Genomic DNA, 26,352 nt, shown 5'->3' with positions numbered 1-26,352 from the left:
CATTGCAATGTTACTCTAAAATTATTAGGAATTTAAAAAGCATCCTTTTTTTTCATTCATCCCCTTATAAAAACATTCATCCCCTTAAAAAAAATAGATTCATGTCCAAAGCGACTTGGTGAGGCAAAAGACATTACCAGGAGCAGAACCAAGGTCTCAGCACTATCAGCCCATAGTGCCCACTACATGAGCCTAAGACAGTCCCCAAACGAAGACAAGGCACTCACTCATCTTAATACCAGCCAGACTGAACTTCAGGCTTGACCTCTAACAGCAATAACCAAGACACAGACTGACCCACTTCACCAGGAAAAAAAATCCTAGCACAGAGACAGGACCATGAATTTCTTGCACTGAAGAAGATTACAGAAAAGATTTAAAGAAGGAGCTGAGGGGATTTAGCTGCTTTCAGAGGTACAGCCATTACCTGTGACATACTCAGAGCCCCAGGAGGCTGGGCTACTTGCCCAAGGCCAGTGACTCCCTCGCCCCATGATTTTTCCATTGCTCCATACAGTGGCTACTCCTCCCACTGTTCGGGAAGTACAATTCAACTGCTGCCCAGAATGCCTCCTGACAAAGCCTCCTAGACTGCAGCCACAGCAGACAGCCTTGAAGTATAACTTTTCTCTCCAGTCTGGCTTCAAAACTCAATCCTCAAATATCAGCCTCTAGAGCAGCTAGGATTACAGGCATGAGCCACCTGCTGTCTGAGAACTCTTATGATTCTTTTAAGATACAAAAATAAATAGAAGTAGAAAAAAGAGAGAATGAGTCTCAGAGATTAAAGATAGGTTTACTTCAATATCACATAGTCAGTTTCCCCTGGAGGAAGTGGTCACCTCTGGATTGACTACTGAACTCCAAGCCTTGGAAACTGGGGTTTCTTAGATTCATAATTGTATTAGAATAACTTATCCTTGGGCTGGGAAGGTGGCTCAGTGGTAGAGCGCTTGCCTTGCATTCATGAGGCCCTGGGTTCGATTCCTCAGCACCACATAAGCAAAAAGAAAAAAGCTGGAAGTGGTGCTGTGACTCAAGTGGTAGAGCGCTAGCCTTGAGCTGAAGAGCTGAGGCTACAGCACCCAAGCCCAGAGTTCAGGCCCCATGACCGACCCAAAAAAAAAAAAGAAGAACTTGTCCTTTTTCATTTTTTTTTTCTTTTTTCTTTTGTTGGTTGTGAGGCTTGAACTCAGGGCCTAGGTACTATCCCTGACCTTTTTGTTCAAGGCTAGTGCTTTACCACTTGAGCCATGGTGCCACTTCTGCTTTTTGAGTAGTTATTTGGAGATAAGAGTCTCATAGGGACTTTTCTGCCCAGGCCATCTTTGAACTATGATCCTCAGATCTCAGCCTCCTAAGTAGCTAGGATGACAGGCGTGAGCCACCAGTACCTGGTTCAATGTTCTTTAGGGAAGGAAAAGTGTTTCCCCAACTAAGTAACATGGAAGTATCAGAGAACATTCAGGAGAATTAAGGTGCTAGACATAAGATGCAGAAAGAAGATAAATTTGGAGGTGGGGGAGATTAAATTAGCTTTGTGCCAATTTGATTCTTAAAATGAAAACAGAACAATTCACCACAATGAACAAGCGATGTTGGAGGTTAAAATAAAGATGTTACTGATGGCAGATTGAATTGCCTTCTGCATCATTCTGGTATCCTCATAGCAAAGCAGCACAGACTTGGAGACTCAAAGACAAGCCTGCAGCTCTTCCATGCCAACCACATGACACTCAGTGGAAAGGTCTCACTGAGTGAGAGGAAGAACGTGTTCTCCTCCTGAGAAACCAGAGTTCTCCTGGATATAACCGTATCTGTTGATTAGTGAGCAGTTCTGGGAGGACACTTCCTGAGACCAAGCTGGGACACAGAGTTACTAAGAGAAGGTTGTCAGATCCGGCATATGGCCTTCTCTGGGAGGAGGCTGGCTCTGCTGTGCTCTGAGGGTTTATGTGCAGATTCCCTGGGCACCTGCATCATAGTGGATTCCAAAAACACAATAGTAAGTGGCACTGTCTTCAGTCCTCACCGGGGAGATCACCAGGTGGAAGGTTTTATGAGTTTGACTTGCCTCACAGAAAATCGTCCTTCATTGAAATCTGCATAATGAGATAGGGAGTTATCCCTGTAAAGGATGAACTAAAAGGACTGATCTGCCCTTTTGCGGTACCAATATAAAGCCAGGTCTGCATCTGTAGCATTGTAAGTGCAGAACAATGTTATCTTGCTGTCACTTATCACCGTCTGGTCCAGAGAACTCTGAGTCACTTGGTTACACAGCATGCCCTTGTCTGTGAAGAGGAGAAATGAGACAATGGTAAATTTTTCACTCCCCATGTACTGAGTCCAGCACAAGCCTACACAGAGGAACTCAGTGGGGAGAGACAAGAGAAGGACACAGAAAGCCAAAGGCAGAGAACAACTGAAACGTAGGTGTTCAAGAGAAAGAGGCTGAACCTTGAAGAGTCAGGGAAAGAGACAAAGGGTATAGAACAAGAGAAAGGAATGCACTCACACAAAAAAAGGCTGAAGCCCACAATAAGAATCATCTTCTTTCCAAATTGAGGCAAAGGATATAAAATAAATCAGGGTTCTGAAATCTCTGAGACCACCTGGGGACTTTTGACAGGAAAGACATGTGAAGGAAAGGAAGGGAGGAAGACGGGCAGCCCCAACAGTCATGTGACTGATTGAGCCATGACTCTGAGGTAAATGCACCAAAGAAATCATCATTTTCACGATAATGTTGGTCTTCAATCTTTTTCGGGGCTTCCAACTTGTAAAGTAGGCATTCTACCACTTAAGCCACACCTGCGTCCCCTCTTTGCATTGGTTATTTTTGAATGAGGTAAGGTCTTGCTTTATGCCCAGGCTGGCCTGGGCTTCAGTCCTCCTATGTGTGCTTTTCCTGTGTCACTGAGGATGACAGGCATGGCCCACTGTGCCAAGCCATTGTGACTTGTGGGATAATAGACATGTACCACTATTCCCAGCCACAGAGTGAGATGGAGCCTCATGAAATATTAAACAGATAGATGAATATTGTTCCTAAAGCATTATTCTCACCAAAGCTACTCAGCGGAAAGATACTGAGTACATAAAAAATAAGCCAGGCACTGGGTTCATGCTTGTAATCCTAGCTGCTGAGGAAGCTGAGATCTGTGGATTAAAATTTGAAGTGAGCTCAAGCGGACAAATCTGAGAGACATTCATCTACAAATAACCAGCAAAAAGCCAGAAGTAGAAGTATGACTCCAGTGGTAAAGTGCCAGCTTTGAGTGAAAATGCTAAGGTACAGCAGACCCTGAGTCAAGCCCAGTATAAGCACAAAATAATACTAACAATATTAATAATAACAGTTATATAAAGTTAGCAGGGTGCCAGTGACTCAGGCCTATAATCCTAGCTACTCAGGAGGCTGAGATGTAAGGATAGAAGTTCAAAGCCAGCCTGAGCAGGAAAGTCTGTGAGACTCTTATCTCCAATTAATCACCATAAAGTTAGAAATAGAGGTATGGCTCAAGTGGTAGAGCACTAGCCTTGATGGAAAAAGCTGAGGGACAGAGCCCAGACTCTGAGTTCAAGCCCAGGACTGACATGCGCGTGTGCGCACATGCACACACACACACACACACACACACACACACACACACACTCTTAATAAAGTCAATAGGGGATTAAGGAAATAAAGGGGATGTCCTTGTTCAAAGTATACTGTATAGATATATGAACTGGCACATGAATAGTACCCTTGTAGTATTAATGTATGCTTTTAAAAAGTAAGCTTAAAAATGCCATGAAATTTGGGAACAGACATGTTGTATTGGTTAATGATTTTTTTTTGGTCTGGTCGTAGGGCCTGAACTCTGGGCCTGGGCGCTGTCCCTCAGCTGTTCAGCTCAAGGCCAGCGCTCTACCACTTGAGCCACAGCACCACTTCCAGCTTTTTTTTTTCTTTTTCTGCTTATGTGGTGCTGAGGAATCGAACCCAGGGCCTCATGCATGTAAGGCAAGCGCTCTACCACTGAGCCACCTTCCCAGCCCTGGTTAATGATTTTTTAAGTAAAAATAAAAATAAAAAAGACTGCATCTTTAATTTGCTGTCAGTGCTGCAAGCACATTGTCATTTAGTCCTGTGCTCCTGGGAGACCTGAGCCAGCTGTGCTCTACCCAAATCCTGAAAAACAATGGGAGCTTGAGAAATGAGCCTTCAAAACCATTGTCCTTAGGTCTTCCAAAATGCACAGCTTTTATATGACTGAGTGGACTCAAAATTCAGAGATAGAAGAGACCCTCCAGTTACAACTTCCTTCAGTCAATGCTCCCTCTTAAGTACTTTGATATCCACCCACTAAGCAGATCTTGAGGCACTGGTCGTTCTGCTGGACCCATCCACACACCCTCTTTGAAACAAGACAGCCTTTAATTAGCCCAAAACCAGCACTCCAAAGGGACCTTGAACTAAATAGGGCCAAGGAATTTTGTAAACAAAGCCAACCTTGGATATGAGTCTTGTTCACACCTGCCGTTGTTGCCCCATTGTCCTTTGAGGTAGGCAGCTTTGATTTTGACCTTGCAGCGCCCTCTGCTGCTCTAATTATCTCAGCTCCATAAACTGGCCTTGTTATCGGTAGACAGAAATAGATCAGAGAAGGAAAACATTCTTGATTTACATCTTAAGTCAAAACTGCTCTTCTATCTCCATTCTCCTGCTCAACCCTGAGAGTGGCAGCTGCCTCTTGGTTAGTCCAAAGGCCTGTCTTCCGGCAGTCACTAAAAGAGGATTTATCTTCCAGTGTATGAGACAGCACCCTAGGAGGGATAGATGAGTATCTTCATCTTCCAAGAGTCTAAAGCAACAGTAAAAGATGTAGAGAAAGTTATTTGGATTAATTCTGGATATAGACAATGGGATCTATTGTGAAAGAATAGAAATAGGGGACTAAAAATGAAACAGAAACATCTGAATATGGAGTGACCCAGCAAATGGTCCAGAAAAAGGTTCTGTATCACTTTCTTCCTGTGGCATTTTCCATTCCAAGATCCTGAGGATGGCTTGCCTGGCCTAATGGACAACAGGAAACATACCAGAGAAGGAGGACAAGGGACAGAAGATGTCTTCGATCACCAACCAGAGGCAGGACAGTTGCTACCAGGGACCCATCATTTAGGGGAAGACCTTGAGAATCATGCTTGTTCTTCAAGAAGAATCCTGTCTTTTTTTTATTTTTAATTTTTTGTGCAAAGCCAGTGTTTGAAGACAAGCTGCAAGGAAGAAGGAGCATTGCACGGTTGCCACTTCTGGAATAATCTATGGGTTGGTCCCTCCAGGTCAGTGATACTTTTCATTGTGGAACTGTGTGGGTCTGGCCTGTCTCCTGCCAACCAGATTTCTCAACCAGACTTCCAAGTCAGGAAGGGAAAATGAGTTGTATTTCAGCCACCATAGGTAGCAGCTCCCTGAAGTACTGGTAAGAGGGATTCTGATGCCACAATTACACTTGGAGGAAGGGAATGGTATGTCTGTAAGCAGTATCCCTCATGGGAGCAGGAACAGAGGCAGCACCATGCCGTTTTGCATTTGCTATTTGGGCACTTGATGTCATCTCTGTAATGAGTCCTGCAGAGAGAATAATCAGAGCCAACTCTCTGTTGGATTATCTTTTTGGTAAAGGGCAAATTTTTCCATCTCTATCTTTTCTTTGGCATCACTGGGATCTCATGGACCATTTCCCTTGCTATCAACTGCGGGCTGTGGCCTGCAGCCTTAGAAATGAATTTTTTAATGAATGAGGAAGTTCTGTCTCTCCTCAAAAATTATAAAGTATGTGCCACAATTTCCTTCATAGGATCTGTGCACGGGAGACTCATCCCTTGGGCCAGCCAATAGTGCCCTCTAGGGACAGAGACGATCCAAAGGCAGGCCCTGTTTCAAAGGCATACGAAGGAAGCAGCAGAAGGCAGGACTGAGCCTCAAGTATCCTGAATTCTAGTCCCAGTTCTGTCCCTACCTACACATATGACCTTGAGCAAATTTATTTGTCAGGGTTCCAGTCTCTTTGTCACTGAAATAAGGACTTTCGCCCAGGCAATCACTAAGTTCCCTTCTAGGTCTCGCATTCTAGCAATAGAGTTGGCCTAAGAGTTATGAGATTCTATCTCAGGGTGACTGTTGTCTGCACTTCCCATTGCCCAGCAGGGAGGAAAAGGATAGTATGCTTCTTCCTTGGAGGCTAACACAATTTCTTGGTTTAATATGTGTGACTCATCAGAGCCTGGAGGTCCATGCCCAGATACCAACTGGAAATCCAGTTATCATTGCATCTGGGAGAGAGAGAAAATTGCTTAAAACAGCCTTTGGGGAAAGCATCAATCCCTCCCTCCTCCTCTAAAGGCCTGCTGTATACTGTGATAACATTTTGATATCTTATTTATCATCTTCATCCCCAAAATCTATTCTTTTCCCTTCTATCACTACTCTGAAAGAAGGAAGGAGGGCAACACTTTCCCAGGGAAGATGTGGCACTTAGGGGGAATGGAGAGTGTCTGTCTCTAGTGAGGAAAGAATGAAATTGAGACCACACCCCTTTGAGCCACACTGATGCCTCTGGTTTTTGTAAAGGTATTCACTCCTGTGGGTGTCAGGTTAATAGGAAACTGACATTTGGAGCTGAGACCAAAGGGATCCTAAAACTCAGCATGTGATATCTTGAATTATTTTTCCATTTGAAAATTGTCAGAGAGAAAAATCCAAGTGTTCCATAAGGAATAGGAACAAAATATAAATGCTTAATTCAATTTTAAAAATATCTGTTAAGAGCCCATAGCTTTTCCCAACGATCATCTGGACCAGTTGTTAGGGAGATACTGTCATCGTCCAAAGGAAGATGAAGGTTTTATCAATGTCCCAAAGACTGGATGAGCAACAACAAATTTTGCTTTGAAATCAAGACACAATTAACAATATCTCTGAGTAAATAGCTTAGGCTGGGGGTAGGGGGAAGTGTCTACAATAGCATAGATAACCTAAGACTTCAGGTAATCACAATGTTATTTTATGGCTGTCTTTGGCTAGTTTCATGGTTTTTGTAAGGCAGATTTGTCTTCCTGAGTACAATTTTCTTAAATTAATCTATAAATGTCAGAAATTAGGCTCCTGGTAATCAACAAAGGAGAAATGACATTTTTGTCTTTACAATAAGGAAAATGGGAGCCTGGCACCCCTCTTAGACTTGATAGCCTTGGAGGTTATTGTCTTTCCCTGTCCTAGGTGACAACAGTGGCAAGCCACCAGGCCGACTGCCAATTGTGTGTGTGTGTGTGTTTATGTGTGGTGTGTGTGTGTGTGTGTAAGTGCATGCACACATTCATATCACTACGGCATTTGAACTCAGAGGCTAGGCACTGTCCCAGTTTTTTTTTCACTCAACACTGGCATTCTATCACTTGAGCCACATCTCCACTTCTGGCTTTTTGCTGGTTAATAGGAGAAGAGAATTCCATGGACTTTCCTGCCCAGGCTAGCTTTAAATCACAATCCTCAGAACTCAGCCTTCTGAGTAGCTAGGATTACAGGCATAAGCCACCAATGCCCAGCCCAAATGCCTACTTATAGTCTATTCAACAGCATGGATAGCAAGAACAGCCCTAAGGTTTGGGGAAGATGGAGTCTCAGTTCTCTGAGAAGGCAGGTCACATTAAACACAGGCCTGGAATCTGGGGACAGGAAAACCTCCACCCAACACTAAGGAGGACATTTGGAAAATGGTCTAGCACTGAGAAGTTCTGCTTTGGTAAGGAACTGATCATCTTGTAAACCTCTACTCAGAGGTCTTTAGCAGAATCGCTCAGTACCTGGCAGCTGGTGTTGATAAGTGTGGAACACTTGTCCAGATAATGAATTCCCCCTAGCCCGTGGCAAGAACGCTGGGAAGGTCAAGCTACCCTCCCACTGTGTAAGCAAAAGTCTATAGTTTATGTAAAGGCAGCAGCTGCTGTGGGAAAGAAGGAAATAGAAAAGTCATACTTGGCACTAAGACTCACCTGAGACTAAAGTTTAGTAAGTATTATTTTTGAACCAGAGATGTCAGCTTATTTAATTTGGCTTTTGAATTCTCTGGAAGCTTCTAATTAAAATATATCTCTCCCTGAGGATTTAATTCTAACATTCTGACTTTAAATTTTGAAAAGATCAAATGTTAAGGCAGATGGTGGGCATGGAAAACTCCATTTCATTGTATAATAAGTAGAGACCTACTTTTCTTTTATTTGCCTATTTGTTTTATTTTGTTTAAGAAATGGGAAAATTAGATGGCGGGGGAGGGGGGAGGAGTGGAAATGCCAGCATTTTTTGGATACATTAGATCCTGAGAAACAAAGCAAAGGCTTCCAGCTTGGAAACTCTTTAATGAGCTCCTAACATCCCCCTTTAATTGCAAGTGAGGGCCATGAAACTCAGAGAGGTTATGAACTTGCTCAAGGGCACACAGCTGAGCCTGATATCAAGGTCCAGGGCAAAGCCAAACTAGTTCATAGCTCCAACCAGCTCAGACGTAGGGCAGAAAAAAAAACTCCACAGTTCTTGTCACAATAGCAGTATTTGCACCCCAAATATTCTTTCTGCAAAACTTAATGAACTCAAAACAGAACCCTGAGTTCCAAAAGAAGATACCATTATTCTGTGCTTGTTGGAAGCTAGCTGAAGCAAAAATAATAGTTGAACTTGGCCATAGGGAAAAGACACAGCATTTGCAGACTGAGGCAGGAACTGAAAAGGCCTGGTTGAAAATCCTATCTTGTCTTCAAACAATGTCTAAGACCATCAAACACTACCTACAAAATCTGCACTGCTAACTTCTTTCCCAAGGAAAGCTGTTATCCTATGAGAGCTCCTACGAGCTATGTGACTGCTTTGGAATATGATCTATGTGTACAGAAAATGTTACTGTACCTATCTTCTTGACGTAAAAATTATATCCGGACAATATCTCAGCCCTAAAGCCTCAGACCAGACCTCCCCAAAATAATATGCCTTCACTTATCCTTCCTCTGAAACGTGGAAATTGGCGACGTATTGTAATCCTTGAGAAACTCTGCAAAGCTGGCCTCATTAAATTGACACTAGATGTTTTTACAAAGTCCCTCACTCAGCAGTGTCCAGCAAACCAGTGTTGCAAATTGAATGTTTGGAAAAGGGACACAGCTCACAGTGAATCTTGGTAAGTGGAGAAGAGTGTTAAACTTTGTTTCTTAACATGTTTTTTCTTTATTAATAAGTTTTTTATTGTGAAAATACTGTACAGAGGGGTTACAATTACATGGGCAAGATAATGAGTACATTTCTTATCAAGCATTGTTGCCTCTTCCTTTGTTTACCCTTCCCATCCCTGCCCTCCGATCTCCCCCCCCACCTCACCCCCTCCCCTTAACGTGTTTTAAGAGCCAGGCACCAGTGGCTCATGCCTGTAATCTTAGCTACTCAGGAGGCTGAGATCTGAGGATCTCGGTTCAAAAGCCAGCCCAGGCAGGAAAGTCTGTGAGACTCATATGTCTTATGAAAACCACTAGGAAACTGAAAGTGGCACTGTGGCTCAAGCAGTAGAGTGCTCACCTTGAGCTAAGAGTGCAGGGACAGCACTCAAGCCCAGAGTTCAAGCCCCATGAGCGACCAAAAAAAAAAATTATCCTTTGTTTTATTTTGTTTATTGATCACATAGAAGTTTGTTCTATACATTCAATCCTGGATAAGCCATCACCAGGCCCCTCGTTATCAATCTGAAATGTATCTACTACACAATCTGAGACATCCTACATGTTATTATCTCTCTGTCTCAGCAAACTGCACACATCATTTTCTGCTTACTTTCTTAAGGTTTTAGATCCCTTTGACAGCAACTCCTGGTAATGTTTCTTGCCCTATCTCCGCCAGTATTCAAGTTCTGTCAGGCTAAAATATACCTTCTCCATATATCATGCAAGTATACTCATGCAGCTGGATAAAACCTTTTCCAAATCCTCTGGTGGCTCTTCTGTGCCCGCAAAACCATACTAGTCAGAGAAAGAGATGGGCCCAAGCATTATTGGCAATATTAATGGTGATTTATTAACAGCTAACTATGAGCTAAACAATTCTTACATGCTTTCTACCCACTATCACACTTAATTTTTATGCCAGCTCTATGAATTAGGTCTACCAATTTCCCCATTCTATAGACTACAAAATCTTTACATTTTTATAGGAACATAGAGAGGTTAAATATCATACTAAAGACCTGGAACCCATGGCCTTCTGATTCTGAACCCATTCCATTCTGATTCCATTAACAATGAGGAAACTCTGGGCGAAAAACACTGATGCTTTGATCTCTGTAAATGTAAAAGTAATTCCTAGAAAGGTATGTCTCAGACAGTGAAGCCAGGGATTGAACAACAGGACCTGAACAGGATCTAAGACTGAGATTTGAAGCTAACCTGACTCTTATCTCAAATTAACTAGCAAAAAGCCAGTAGTGAAAGTATGGCTCAAATGGTAAAGCACCAGCCTTAAGCAAAAAAACTAAGCAAGTGTATAAGGCTTTGAGTTCAAGGCCCAATACTGGCATGTGCACGTGTGCATGCACACACACACACACACACACACACACACACACACACACACAAAACATATATATCAAATACTCTCCATGATTCCTGGTTCCTCTCCCTTTTCAGAAATAACCATATAACTGTACAGTTGCACCATACTATAATTCTGCCTTTATGTTTCTTTTGGGGGAGCCAGGGTAGAAAGGTCTTGGCAGTATTTGTAAAGCCATCTGTTGGTGTGTGAACCAGGGAGGATCTGAAAAACTCATCTTTGGGAAAGGAACAAAACTGACAGTAAATCCACGTAAGTTTGAATAACTTATATTTCCAACTTTCTCTCTGGAACCTTGCTTTGTGAATTTTCCATTCTGTCTCCCAACCCAATCTCTTTAGGAGATTCCAACTCAAACAATAACTGGCGTATGCCTAAGACATGCAGGACACCTGCTAACCTACATGCCAGTTTGGGGTTACAATTGGTAGATTCTTTTCCCAAGGGACTAAGAGAAAAATCAATTAGTTCTCTGAACTTCTGTCTTTCTCTTCTGTAAAAAGAGACAGGAAATTCCTGCTCCTGTCTTACCAAATAGGCATCAGAGAGGGACTGTGATACATTCCCATAAAGTGACAAGAAATGCAAGGAAAAAAAAAAAAAGGAAGGCCCCACGTGGTCCATAAGTCCTATGGCTAGGCTCTCATTATTATAAAAAGCTGGTTTTCACAGGTGGTTCTTAGATACAGGTAAGTATTCTTGTTAAATATAAAGGGAAAGTTAGGCAACTAGGTTTTTGTACAGTCATATGTCTTTGTGTGACCTCTGGAACCAATAATAAGCTGATATTCGGGAGAGGAACGACTCTGAGTGTTAGACCAGGTATGTTTTAATAAAGATTAATTGTTTCTAAATATAAACCACCATACTTAGAAATCCAGAAAAGCATAAATGAGTTACCTAGTTATTAGCATCATTCACCATGCTTTTTTTTTTCTTTTTTTCTTTTTTTCTTTTTTTCTTTTTTTTTTCTGGTGACAACACTGTCAAAAACCCCCATAGAGTCCCTTTAGGACTGTCTTCAAGGACTTTAATCACTTTGGGAGTATTAAGTTGTTTTGTTAGTGTTGAAAGTATGTGTCCGACTTGAATCTGAATTGAGGGTTTTAGTGTACAGAGGCAGAAAGCACCTGGAAAAGAAGGGGATGAGGAACACATAGATTAGACTCAACAGCAAAAATTGTGGGGGATGTACAGTGCACCTGATCCAAAAGGAGACAATGAAAATGGGACCATTCAAGTAGACGCTGAATGGACACACTGCTATTATCTCTTTGCACAAAGGCTTCCTTTTCCATGCCATTAGGAGAAGAATCATCTAATCTTTATAATGCAACAGCTTGGAGCCAAGCTAGCAGAGTAAAGCCATGTAAGATTCCCTGGTACTGATATTGATGGTTGATATTTAGGAGAAAAGGTAAGATTGAAAGCAAATATTCAAATTAGACAGAAAGATCGTGAACTTCTGAAGGCATGCCCTAGGATGCTGTTAACCACTGAATTTCTAATTGAGTCCTCATGGACCATTTTCATCCCTTCCTGGGCTGAGCTTTATGTATCAGAGGAACCCTTTTGACACCCGCGCATTTTTCTGCCTCTCACGACAAAGTAGCAGCTGAGCATGAAAGTATAAGGGAAGCATTCCCTAACCCAAATGCAGTGGCAACCCTCCTCTGCACCTTGCAATACCCAGAGGACTATTTTAAGTGCTACCCACCATTCACAAAACAAACCTAATCCCAGTTAACTTCAGTGTGTAGCTGCAAATTTGTTTCATCAGAGAGTCTGTTTTCTGTGACAGCAAAAGTTCTGTTTAGGCTTTCATTTTTGCTCATATTCCCAAACGATACCACCTACCCAGTGCATATCTCAAAACAAATCTACTTTCATAACCAAATTATTATCCACACTAGAATGGCTAGAATCAGAATGCCCTAGGAAGTTTTATATTACCTCCATATGACCTTCCTAAATAAATTCCCTTCTGCCTAAAACAGCAGAAACAGAAAAGCGTTGCCATGCTGATCTGTGGGTCTACTAGCTCTCCACAGCCTAACAGATAAGTCAGCTGCTATGTTTCTGGACTGAATTACATATTTAGAGTCCTCCAGGTATCACAAGTTATAATCAGCAAAATTATATGCAATTCTATTTTGTTTATAATTTTCATCTTTCCCAAAGAAGTCTTTTAAATTCTTTCCCGAAGGTGCAATAGTTATCCTTCTTTTGGGTACCTTTATTTGTGATGTGTCCAGAGATGAAATACTGGTTAAGGTTCAAAAAAACATCCTTGAGATTTACCTTAAGCTTTCCCTGTCAGAGAGATTTGAAGGCTAAAAAGATGGGAAGCTGACATTTGGGAACTAGATTAAAAAGAAAATCCAAATTAATCCCAAAGAGCGATGCTCGATAGATAGTTATTTAGACATAGCATGTCAGCCTTGCAAGTCTTGTTGCTCACTTGGCTGGGCTACACCTATCTTGGTCTAGCCAGAAAATGTTAATAGCGATGTGTTCATCCCAGACCTGTCATGAGTAGAGAGACATGTCAGCCTCTCGCTTGAAAAAGTCCCTATGATTTGGTTTATTTCAATAGAGTTTATCATTATACACAGTGATCTGGAAGTAATAGAAAAGTACATTAGATGCTCCTACAAATGGAAATGAAATGTAAATTTAGATTGTAAATATATGACTGCAGTAAATAGATAGCAAGAAATAAATAAAAAAGATGAGATTAGAAAGTTATCACATTTCTCTAACCCTAAAGGGGCTGTTTCTATAAATAGTTTAAAACTATTGAAGAGGAGCTGGAGGAATAAGGAAGAGAACAAACAGATTTTCTTCTAATCCTCTTCCCACTGCAAAATTGGAAATTGCTTTTTGAATTTCCCTGAGCGGAAGAAGAAACCATGTTGTTTCAAGATGAAAGGACATGTGGGTAGGTGTCTCCAGGAATTGATTTTGAGGCTATTTCGCTGTTGGTGACAAGTGCTCATGAGGTCGCAGTTGGAGGGGAGGAAAGTGGTGGAATAGGGGAATGAGCCCAGAAAAAAAAACCCACATAAGTGTGCAAGGACAAGAAGGTCTTAGGAGCAGGATTTCCCCTGGCTTTTCTGCATTGCCTTTTAACCTTTCCTGTGTTAGCCCAGTTGGTTGAGTCCCCAGGAGAGAGGCCCAATGATTCACACTAATGACATTAGAAAGAGACCAGCTTAACTTTCCTCGGGAGCTTTGGCGTATTCTGACTTTAAAGATTGTTTTAATCCAGCTGTTTTACAAGAGTTCTGTAGAGGCTGAAAAGAAAGGTGAAAAAGGAAACTTAGAATTCTATAAAGTTAAAATAAGCACGCTAAATATTTTGCAAAGAAGCTGACAGTTCTGGTAAAGGAGATTGTAGTGGACAAAATAAAAGGCCCCAAGGCCACACCACCCTGGTTGGTGAGTCTCAGGCCACTCAGCGAATTAACTTCTGGGAACACCAGCCAGGTGCCCTCCTTCCACCAGGAGGAGAAAGGGGCACCTGGGCTTGGCTCACAGTATATGTAAAGCTGTGTGCTGGAGTGTGACTTAGGAAGCTCCTTCCAGAATCTGGTATTTGGACAAGGAACCAGGCTGACCGTCTACCCAGGTAAATATATATTAGGAAGAATATATATACAAAGAAAATATTTTGAGTACCAAGAATATGAATAAAGAAAAGGGCAGAGAGGTGATCTCAACAGGCCAACAAGTTTTATTTGGTTCAACCTAAGAAGGGTTTCCTTCAGCCCAGCTGAAGAAGAAATGACAGTCTTGATTCCCTTATAACTAAGGTCTCTTTTATTAGGCAGGGAGAGTTTCAGGAAAGGGTTGGGGTTTTTTTGTTGTTTTGTTTTCTGTTTTTTGGGTTGTTTTTTTTTTTACAGCACCTTGTTGCCCAATGATATGGGCAGGTTGTCTCTTTTACAGCTGTAGGGTATGTTTGGGGAAGGGAAAGGTAAGAGGAGATGATTCATCATGGATGGTCAGCAGCAAGGGCAGTATTGGTATTTTTCATGATGTGGCTGTTAAGTGAGGAGATGAGTATTTCCAATTTACGTCATTTTCTACCAGTATGGAGATCCCAGCTGCAGGTGGCTTTCTGCAGTATTTTCTAAGCTGACAGCTGCAAGCTCTCCTGCAGCCCATACTTGTTTTGCCTAATTCACTATTGAAGCAGACCAGGGAAGACTGAAAAACCTTCAGACCTCATCTTTAAATGAGCCTCCCTGGCTCACCTCCCTTTCTGCAGTCACTTTCTAGTAAACAAGAATCCAATGAGTTGATATGAGCAATTCGATGAAAACAAGACTAAGAGACCCCTCCAAAAGTGCAGGGAAATAAAAGTGGTATGAGTAACAGTCAGGAGAAGACAATTAGAGAAAAAGAAAGCAACTTAGCCATTAAAAAATAATAACAAAGAAAAGTTTAAAATACAATTGAAACTTTAAGTATCTAGATAGACACATATGTGTATATCAGGTTAATATCTCTCAGTGCTCCATCTGCCTGTGGAAATCTAGCTCTCACCTGCAGCAGCTGCCTTCCAGACATCCTCAAATGACTCCCCCAGGCCCTCTGCAAAAAGTGCCTTTCCTGTTTTTGTAAAGCCCCCTGGGGCTGTGAGAATAGTGGAAGCAACTATAAAGTGGAATTTGGAAAAGGAACTCTTCTAATTGTGCATCCAAGTAAGTGGGAAGAGAGTGGGAGAAGGGAGACAATTTTCATTTCAATGACTCACCCCTCCAAAATATCCCAGCTTAGCTTCCAAATCTAAAGTTTGTACTGAGGAGGGGGGCAAAGGGAATATGGTCCTCATTGGAGGGATTAGAATGCCATTGTACAAAAACTAAATTATCTTCAGTCAAAACCATTGCTATCATCCATCTTAACTGAAATTATTGGTGCAGTGAGGAAAATTGAAATAGGATCTGGAGGGATTCTGCTAAGGCCAGGAAATGTTTGCCAAAAAGATAGAGAGGAAATTGGCGTGTTGTGACTATGCAAATTCAGTAGACCAAATATAAATCTTTCTGATGTAGATACTAAAATTCTCCTAAATTTATCTCCTGAAATAACGGGACCTGCAATTTCATTAAGTAATGCTGGAAATTCCACAGGCAGATTTCTTCTACCTTCTTTATTTTCTCTCTCAAAGGATCTATTCTCAATACTAGTCTTATAGTTTCCATGAGTGGAATTGAATTGTCTTGTTAACTGAGACAGAGCTTTTTAAAAAAAAAAAAAAAAACTTTTTAAACTACCATTAAGTAATCATACAAAAAGGTTTAGATTCAACATGTCACCTTGAGTACATTCATAATGATCAACATCACCCCCATCATTCTCTCCCATCTCCCAACCCCTTCTCTCCTCTCAAGTTATACATTTTCACAACTGCATTTGCCCACCCTTCCTCTCTCCATTCATCTGTCAGGCAGAGGAGTTTTTAACCTCTCTTTTCCCTTAGTAACCAAAATGTTTGATTCAGCCTCCCCTGTAAGTTTTCTTGTGGATAGAGGGAAATTCGTATAGTCCTTTCCATAACCACCCCCCTCTGTCAAAGCGAGGGTGTGGCTGAAAAGTTAAAAATCTGAGATGTAAAAGCAAGAGATGATGGTCGCTATCGGCACTTATTAAAATCTGTGTTGCTAGGAGGCTTCTGAGAACAGTGCTTTTAAATTAGTGCTGGGGAGACTGACTTGTTCTAAAATTCAGGTAGAGTGAAAATAGGGAAAGTCTAAAGGACTCCAGTCTCCTTCTGACATAAGCTAAGTGTCCTTGACGTTGAGTTAAGGCCACATACCCTAGCTCACTTACTCAGCTCTGTTACCTACAGTCAATGAAAGAGTCACACTAGGAGAGGCACATTGAAAAATACAGTCCAGGCAAAGGTCTTTAAAAGACTGGGAAAATGAGCTGGGCACCAATGGCTCAGCCTATAATCCTCACCACTCACGAGACTGAGATCTGATGATCATGGTTCAACACTTTTGGGAAAATGGAGGAGAACGAAAAAGGAATAGGCCGGACTCAATCATCAACAGGCAAGGACTGTTTATTGAGGAACAGCAAGGGGCACAGACTTTCCCGCGGGTTTGGAGGCTGTGCCAGAGAGTTGGGACAGGAGCTGGGTTTTTTTGTGTGCGTGAAGGCTGAGCAAGGAGGCAGAGGTTAATGAAAAAGCCACTAGGTCAAGGGAGGTGAGGGCTTTTCAGTTGGCCCCACAATGGGATATTTACAACTGGGCTTAGGTGGATTGCCCTGCCAGCATATCAAACAAATTCACACATACCTGGGGGTTTGCCTGGTGTCTGTATGGACCTGGGACAATAGGGTGGGGGTCAATCCTTCAAACACCAGCCTGAGCAGGAAAGTCTGTGTGACTCTTATCCTTTTCTCCAATTACCAGCCAAAAGGCAGAAGTAGAGCTGTGGCTCAAGTGGTAGAGTGCCAACCTTGAGCAAAAAAGCTAAGGGACAGTACCCAGGCTCTGAGTTCAAGTCCTGGCACTTTACTCATTTTACTCATAAGTTGGCATATTAAATCAAAAAAAGTTTTTGTACAACTATCTAATGATAGTTATTTTAAGAAAAAGAAAAGACTGTGGCAAAAGGACTAGAAGTGGCATTATGTGTGCAGCCCTGAGGTCTTAAGGCAACCTGGTGGCACAGAGCTTGGAATGTTCTAGATAGGATAGTCCCTGACTGAAGAGCATGTGGTTTGGTTAGCTAGGAAGTTCTCCTGTGCAGAAGTGCCTCACTCAGCAGGGACACAATCAGCCCATATGGGACAATAGAAACAATGAATAATACATCATGTTGTCAAATTCCACATTCAGCAATCCCTGAGGGCTTATCAAATTAAAGCTTCAAGGGGATTCACATAAACATCCCAGGAGATTCTAGGACTCTTTTCGCTTTTCACAGGACAGGCAAGCAAGGCTGAGGACCAGACAGTAGGTTTTCTTTGTTGTCTTAATGGAAACACATTAGGGCAAGGACTTGGGTTTTCCAGAATGCAGAGAGAAACTAGGAACTCCTCCCACACTTGGTTGGACTCTTTGGGGGGGTCTGAGAACCAAAATAACCCCTACCCTTTAAAGTGTTGGAGAGGCTAGAGTTTGACAACCTCACCACCATGCAAAGAAAATGCCTGCTCAAGGCAGGAATCCTTCCAGATGCTGCATTTCCTATGCAGCAGAGAGGGTGGGGCGGAGGGGGGGTGTGGAAGGAGTGGGGGCACTACAGGCAAGGGCTGTATGCAGTCCAATGAATCCGGGATTCAATTTTGTTTCCTTCTATCAGCAGAACACAGACTATTTCCACATCAACACTTTGGTACCCACGTCTCTGAGAGATTTTGCTGAGGGAAGACATTTGTTTCTTGTGTCCTATGGGGGAGATGGGATGGGGGAACAGAGACGCGTTTTTGACATTAAATACTAAGAAAATTAAAAGATGTGAAGAGCTGTTTATACCCCTGATTGCTGTCCTTAAGACAGATAGATTCTTAACTAAATATTAGCCTTTTCTAATGACAACCTTTTCCTATGATAGCAAGTAACATAAAACTTTAGCCTTTTACTAATAAGCAATTGTTTGAGATGATCAGAGAAGCTAGCATAAACTCAGTGAAAAAAAATTTAACTACTTAAAGACAATAAAAATATAATTTAAAAAAATTTAGTAGTTGGGGCTGGGAAGGTGGCTCAGTGGTAGAGCGCTTGCCTTGCATGCATGAGGCCCTGGGTTCGATTCCTCAGCACCACATAAGCAAAAAGAGAAAAGACGAAATGGCCCTGTGGCTCAAATGGTAGAGCGCTAGCCTTGAGCTGAAGAACTGAAGGACAGCGCCCAGGCCCAGAGTTCAGGGACCACAACCGGACCCCAAAAAAAAAAAAAATTTATAGTTGCCTAGCTCACACTTGTAATCCTAAATACTCAGCAGTCTAAAATCTGAGAATTGAGGTTCAAAACCAGCCAGCCAGGCAGATTTTTTTTTTTCCGGTCATGGGGCTTGAACTCTGGGCCTGGGCACTGTCCCTCAGCAATTCAGCTCAAGGCGAGCGCTCTACCACTTGAGCCACAGCACCACTTCCAGCTTTCTGGTGGTTTATTGGAGATAAAATTTTCACAAACTTTCCTGCCCAGGCTGGCTTTGAAACTCGATCCTCAGATCTCAGCCTCCTGAGTAGCTAGGATTACAGGCCTGAGCCACCGGCACCTGGCCACGCTCCATTAGATTTTTACCTCCATTTAACCAGCAAAAAGCCAAACACATAGATGTGGCTCAAGTGAGACTGCCCAGCCTTGAGTGAAAAAGCTAAATGACAGTGCCCAGGCCTTGAGTTCAGTACTAGCACAAAACAACTTTTTGAACAGTTTAAAAGTTGAATTCAGGTAAAGAGTTAAAATATCTGTTCTTGAGGGGTAGGATTTGAACACTATCAAACCATGTATTACATACACTGATTAAATTTTTCTTTTTAAAATTGCTGTGATATCCACTAGACAGAGTCAATGAGAACCCCAAATTCCTGTAGCCAGCAATAGGATGTTTATTTAGTGAGAGGAAAACATCGACTGTAACCCCAAGTAAATACTCAAGATTCTACCCTCTGCAGAGACATCACCTAACTCTGCCACTCTGGCCATTGGGCTGGCTGCACTGTGAGGTTTAACATGTGGCTAATGGTGCATGGGGATCAGATCCCCGGATTTTCCCAATGATGAAGTGCTTTCCAGAACAGTCCCATAATAGTTAATCACCACAGCAAGGCGCTGGTGTAAACCTTCGGTGAGCTCCTACTTACACTTGACCAGGTTCAAGACTGACAGAAAAGCCAAGTTGTCTGAAGGCTCAGTTCAAGGTGTCCATCATTTTCCTTTCTTATGCTAGGGCATGAAGGAAGCTCAGGAGACAGTGCTTCAGGAGACTGGAAGCTAAATCTCATCTAATTCTAGTCAGCCTCCAAAAGGATGAACACTCTCCTCCTGTCTCCTTGTAATCAATTCATAGTCATCAGAAATATGTGACACCTCGAGGGGAAGGAAGGACATGCCTTGAAAACTGATCAGAGAAATTGTCCTGAAAATGATGCTGTAAAATGGAAATGAGACCTTTAGAAAGAGAGTTGCTGAACATAAGAAATCAGTAAGCCTCAGGATGGAATGAGAAGAAGCAAAAGGAGATAGGAGGCAAACCTGGGGAACAGACCCAGGACCACCAGAGAGGGTCTTCTGGCCTTGTGAGGAAGAAACTCAACCTCATGGGCCCAATCCACCTTTTTGGGTGGTTTTTTTTTTTGCCACAATTTACATATTTTTTTAATTTTTGAAAAAAATGAATAAATAAAGGCCAGGTGCTGGTGACTCACACTTGTAATCCTAGCCACTCAGGAGGCTGAGATAGAGGTTTACAGCTAACCTATGTAGAAAAGTTCATAAGACTCTTATAGACAACCACCAAAAAAACCAGAGGTGGTGCTGTGGCTCAAGTGGTAGACACCAGCCTTGAGAGAGAAAAAACTTTGGGACTGCACTCAGGTCCTAAGTTCAAGTCTCTATATAGGTGTGCATGCACACTCACACACACACACACACACACACACACACAGAAAGGTGGTTGGAGCCTCAGGAAGCCCTCTGGGGTTCTTGTAAAGGCTTGTGTTACTGTGCTAACAGCAGTGGTGGTAGCTATGGAAAGCTGTCATTTGGACAAGGGACCGTGCTTATCGTTCGTCCAAGTAAGTGTAACAGGACACACAGCATGCTGCAAATTCTGGACTTGCAGCCCAGGTGTCACATTTAATAGAAATGTTGGTTTTCTTTTTTTGGGGGGTGGGTCCGGTCGTGGGGCCTGAACTCTGGGTCTAGGCGCTATCCTCAGCTCTTCAGCTCAAGACTAGCACTTTACCACTTGAGCCACAGCGCCACTTCCGGCTTTTTTCTTTTTTGCTTATGTGGTGCTGAGGAATCGAACCCAGGGCCTCAGGCATGCAAGGTAAGCGCTCTACCACTGAGCCACCTTCCCAGCCTAGAAATGTTGGTTTTCTAAGAGCCTGATCTGGCTGGAAGTTAACTGGTGTTGTCCAAGGTCCTTTCTTGTCTCAATTTCAATATGCAGACATTCCATTTGTTACTCTGACTCTACTTCTCCCCTTGCTGTGAGTAAAACTGACCTTGTTCTTACAAAGTTAAGAGGGTTTCCTGCTTTCAGAGCCTTTTCTGTAGGTGAGGTCCATTCTTAGAGGTGAACCTTCCTAGCTAATTGCTTCTAAATAAACCATTCTGTTTTTTTTTAACACCACTTTCTATCAGAAAGTTCTTCCTTATATCAATCTTAAATCTTCTTGTCACAGCAGAGGCAATTTCCAGCAGGATCACCCGATAGTCAACAGGGATAATTGAGAGCTGGGTTTGAATAGGTATGTGGTTTTCCTTTCGGAATGAGTTTTAAATGAAAGCAGAGAAGGAAAAACTGAAAACAGAATGGGAATTTGAGGTCTTATATCAAATCCCTCTGTGTTCCCTGCATGTCTTCTACTGCTTCTGTAAGTGCAAAACTACAAAAACAGAGAAAGAGAAGATGGGCAGAAATAGGTGATCACCATGTCTGTTCTGTATCTCTGAACAGGAAAAGACAATTAATTCTAAAGAGTGGCTGGTACAAGGCTTAATACCTTCCTCCTCATGGTGACTCGGAACCTGTATCCTTGCTGATAATTAGAGCAGATAGAAAAATTTGGCTTTGGTGTGTTTGCAGCAGCATCCCACTGGGAAAAGAAAGAAATGCACTGATTTTTAAGATTCATAAAGTTCCTTCTGTCAGTTGTAAACCTCCCTGCTGCGGGCAGATGTGTGACAGCTAAGAGAGGCTGATATTTGGAAAGAGACTCAAATAACAATGAAACCACATGGCTGCAGAGACCCAAACTCTGGTGTCCCCCATGTTTCTTTTCTTTTTGCTCCCCAACCCATTTCCTATCTTTGGGCTTTCCTTCTTTCTTTCTTAGTGGCAGTATTAGGGAATTGAACTTAGAGCCTCAAGCTTTCAAGGCAGGCAATTTGCTAGATAAGTCCCAACCATTTTTTACTGGTTATTTTGAAAATAGTGTCTCATCTTATGCCCAGGATAGCCTAGGCTGAGATCCTCCTTCTCATGCTTTATTGTGTCTCTAAGAATGACAGGTACACACTACTGTGCCCAGCCACTGATTGAGATGGAGTCTTTCAATCTTTTAGACCCAGGATAGCCTTGAATCTCGATTCTCCCATCTCCAACTACCAAGTAGCTAGGATTGCAGCTTAAGCTACCATGCCCAGCCAGGTCTTTATTTTTAGGTGGTTTTTGTTGTTGTTGTTATTGTTTTAAAAACCCATGAGTTTGGATTAAGGAAGGCCTAGAAATTGGAGAGCATTGGGTGCTTAGAAATGATAAACAAAAAAAGAACACGAGACAGGAAAAAAAAACTTTAAGCAGGAATATGGATTTCAATATAGAATGAATTGGAAGGTAGATATCAAAGAAAATAACTGCAATTGTTACCATAGAGCACTTTGTTTTCCTCACAATCTCAAGGGAGACAGTGTCCTCTCATGTAAAGCAATGCACCCAGCCTCAGTTCCTGGAGTAGCTACTCTGTGTGGCACAGTTGCTCAGTCGGAGTTCTGTGTGTGCCAAGGAGCCCTCTTAGATCACTGTCTCTATTTGCTCCTCTGTATAACAGAATAAATTTACACCAGGTGGGTGTGGAGCTTAAATGTGCCTGTGCTACTTCTAGACTAAATAGTGAGTTGTGAAAATAGCTCAAATGTTCAGGATCCTTCTAAGTGAAGTCTAGTTCTGATGAGCAGGGCACAGATTGGACCAAATTTTAGTTGTGTTTCCCTCAGCCCAGTAATGTAAGAGCCAATCCTGAGAGGTTGACATTTGAGCCTGGGATCCAATTGACTGAAATATGCCAAAGTGGTCTGAAAGGCCAAACTCCTTCAGAGCTGTCTTTGTTCTTAGCTATCCAGCAGTTGTCATTTCAGGAAGAAAAAAAAAATCCACTTAGAAAGGTCAGCTTTTCATTAGCCAGACAAATGAGAACAACATATTGACCAGAGATTAGAAATGGGAAGCCTAGATCTCAACCTCTGAGATCCTGGCATTTCCAGTCCTTTAAGTCATGATATGCTGGTGATGTGCAAAACTACATATGCCGTCTCAGAGAAGGCAGATCAATGTACCTGTGGACCTGGTGTCACCAAGCTAAGGCTTGGAGATGGAAATGAGATGCAGATGAGGGAAGTTGGATGGATAAAGGGATAGTAGAGATGGGAGGAGAGGACAGGCAGATTGGTGATGCTTTTACACATATAGTGTGTTAGAAATTATGGCTGGAATGTAGCTTAAGTAGTAGAGTGTCTGCCTAGCAAGTGCAAGGCCTTGAGTTCAAATCGCAATGTCTCTTCTCAAAAGAAGGAGGAAAAGGAGGAGGAGGAGAAGGAGGAGGAAGAAATTGCAATCTGGCCTAAGTGTGGCTCCAACTCAGATCCCATAGGTAATGCTGAACACTCTCTGAGATGCCTTTTTGAACAGCATCATAAAAGACTGGAGTCTGTGCTCTCTGAGAGTTGCCTGTCAGTTATTGTAAAGTGCTGGGTTGCTGTGTGACAGCTCCTACAGCGGGTTGATATTTGAGCAAGGGACAAGCTTGTTGGTCATTCCAAGTAAGTTTCCATGGTGTCTGGGGAGTATGGTGGGGCTGACAGTCACAGACAGGGGACTCAAATGTCTGTGTAGGGACAGGGTGGTTGAAGATACAAAGCTGAAGGATTCGAGATATATTACCTTGATCAGAAAAAGAAGTCAAAGAATGGAAAACATAGGTTTAGTTTTTAAAAGGTGAATGGAGAATATGAGACTTGAAAGTGGTAATAAAAAAAAAACAAAAAACAAAAAAACCAACCTGTGATCTACCATACATTTCCATGTGGGGAACATAGTGGGGTGAAAGGGCACAGTTAATGGGATACTAAAAAATGAAACAGGTTAGAAAGCAGCAAACTGATCAGAGGCTCTGACTAGGTTAACCTGAAAAGAATTTTTCCAGAAGTTCTATAAAGAAACTCTGTGTGTGTGTGTGTGTGTGTGTGTGTGTGTGTGTGTGTGTGTGTGTGTGTGTGTGTGTGTGTGTGTGTGTGTGTGTGTGTGTGTGTGTGTGTGTGTGTGTGTGCGTGCCTGCACTGGTACAGGGGCTTGAATTCAGAGTCTCGGTGCTGTCCCTTAGTTTTTTCACTAAGGCTGGTACTCTACCACTCTACTTCCACCATCTTGCTGATTAATTGAGACAAGAGTCTCCCAGACTTTCGTATCCACTCTCCTACCCTTTAAACCACAATCCTCAGATCTCAGCCTCCTGAATAGCTAAGATTCTAGGCACAAGCCATGAGCATTCAGAGAAACATTTTCTTGCTGAAATAAAATCCTTCCCAGACTCAAAAGATGTCCTAAGGAATCCTGATTAAAAATGCATTTCAGAATCAGACGATCATCAAGAGAGAAATTAAGTCCTAAAATAAAAAGAATTTTTAAATGCCCAAGTATAAAGCAAACGAGCCTACACCTTTAATTAGACAGTGAGCAATACAAGATGAATATTAGCCTTCTTTTTAATCCTATCTCCAGAGGAATGTCCCTCCAGCTGCTCTAAGCCCTGGAGATTCTTCCTATAGCTCTTCACTTGCTCTGGCAAAAAGGAAAGATGCCTCCTGCCTCCTGCCTCCTGCCGTGCTGCCTGCACAGCCCGGGTGGGGTTGGGTGAGGCCCCAGGTGTCAACTCTGGCTCTGGTTTTTGTTGAGCTTCCTATCACAGTGCAAAGCGGTAACCAGTTCTACTTTGGGATGGGGACAAGTTTGACTGTTATTCCACGTAAGTCAAAGAAATTTTTCTATTATCATTGTGTTCTGTAAACCCTTTCTGTGGCAGGAAGAACCATCAAAAGTCTGCTAAGTTTTTTGCTTCAAAATATTAGTTTTTATCTGGAACATTAGCAAAAGGCCCTTTTCCTCAACTCCAAGAATGATTTACACCATAACAAGTCTTAATTGCCTGGTTTGTAAATGCCTGCAGCACTGGCCTCTCCTCTAGCTTACTCCTCAGGTCTGCACAACCAAGTAAGTTGGCTCCTCTTGGCACAGACCACGGGAACCAACGGGGTGGGAGCTTCAGACAGAGGCTAGAGACGGCCAAGAGGCAACTTCACAAAAAATTGAAATGTGAGTGAGGTGAAAGATGAGGATGGCAGGGATGTCCACACTTGGCTATGTTCAGAACTGATAAGCATGACAGGCTGGGAAGGTGGCTCATTGGTAGAGCGCTTGCCTTGCATGCATGAGGCCCTGGGTTCGATTCCTCAGCACCACATAAGCAAAAAGAAAAAAAAGCTGGAAGTGGCGCTGTGGCTCAAGTGGTAGAGTGCTAGCCTTGAGCTGAAGAGCTGAGGGTCAGCACCCAGGCCCAGAGTTTAGGCCCCACGACCAGACCCAAAAAAAAAGAACTGATAGGTACTGTGCACTGGCATCACAGGGAGACAGAGGGGAGGTTCTGTTCTTTGTAAAGACAAATTTAGCAGAAAAATCAAAACATCCCAACCCTCTCCTAGTGACAAGCCTTTTATCCCACTCTGGGTTGTGCAGCAGGAACCTGTAGGAAAGAGGCACTGGTGGCTTTGATGTTGCTTTAGCATTGCAGAGAGCAGACACACAAGAAACGAGGTGAGGGCTTGCAGGAGAATTGAGAGCAATGGTTTTTGTAATGGTTTAGCACACTGTGTATCTAACTCTGGAAGCCAGAAATTAACCTTTGGCACTGGGACCAGACTCACTATTATACCCAGTAAGTACTTCAGCCCTGGTCAGAAGAAACCAGCCTGTCATATTCTGGACTATACAGGTTTAGAGAATTTCCTCCTGTCTTTTTTCATAACCAGTATAGAGGGGGTGGCTGCTACATCGTGCTGTTGTCTGAGGGAACTCCAAGCTTGAATATTTAATTCCTAACTAGAAAACATAATTCACGATTCTGTTTTTGCTGTTACCATCCTATGCCAAGGTGACATGTGGAGAACTCAGACAGAATGCCTCATCTTCACTTTTATCTTGTATGATAATTTTCACTTTGAGTATTGCAGTGTTTTGAAGAAATGGTAAAAACATGGGCTATCAAAGAGACAAGCAAAGCAGGACAGGCAGAGAGACAGGGCGTCAGGCGGCATCATTTTATAACACAAACCTAGTGTTATGTCTTTTCTAACAGACAGCAAAGGTATTGGGGAAAGTGCTAAGTACTGGTGCTCTGGGCATGACAGAGATGTGACCTTATGTAGCAATACTAAGCATTGATCCCAAGGGGGAAAGTTTAAATTTGGAAAGCTCCAGGCTGTTTCCCCCAACCAAGCTTAAAAGTGTGGCAGCATGTCTGCGATTTAGTTACAATTTGGGTAAGACACAGAATTAATGTCAAAAACAACTGCCAGGCTGGGAAGGTGGCTCAGTGGTACAGCGCTTTGCCTTGCATGCATGAGGCCCTGGGTTCGATTCCTCAGCACCACATAAGCAGAAAAAAAAAAAAAAAAAGCTGGAAGTGGCACTGTGGCTCAAGTGGTAGAGCACTAGCCTTGAGCTGAAGAGCTGAGGGACAG

The 26,352-nt window shown here is 42.5% G+C and overlaps 1 gene segment (V, D, J or C); it reads left to right on the top strand.

Moving 5' to 3' along the window:
- LOC122113442 overlaps window positions 1-26,352 on the top strand; it is a 547,786-nt gene that overhangs the window by 452,263 nt on the left and 69,171 nt on the right.

The sequence above is a fragment of the Dipodomys spectabilis genome, unplaced genomic scaffold (genome assembly GCF_019054845.1).
Source record: "Dipodomys spectabilis isolate Male_0828 unplaced genomic scaffold, ASM1905484v1 ptg000097l, whole genome shotgun sequence".
Lineage (NCBI taxonomy): Eukaryota > Metazoa > Chordata > Mammalia > Rodentia > Heteromyidae > Dipodomys > Dipodomys spectabilis.
Note: the sequence above shows the minus strand (reverse complement) of the source record. Positions and strands in the feature narration are given on the sequence as shown.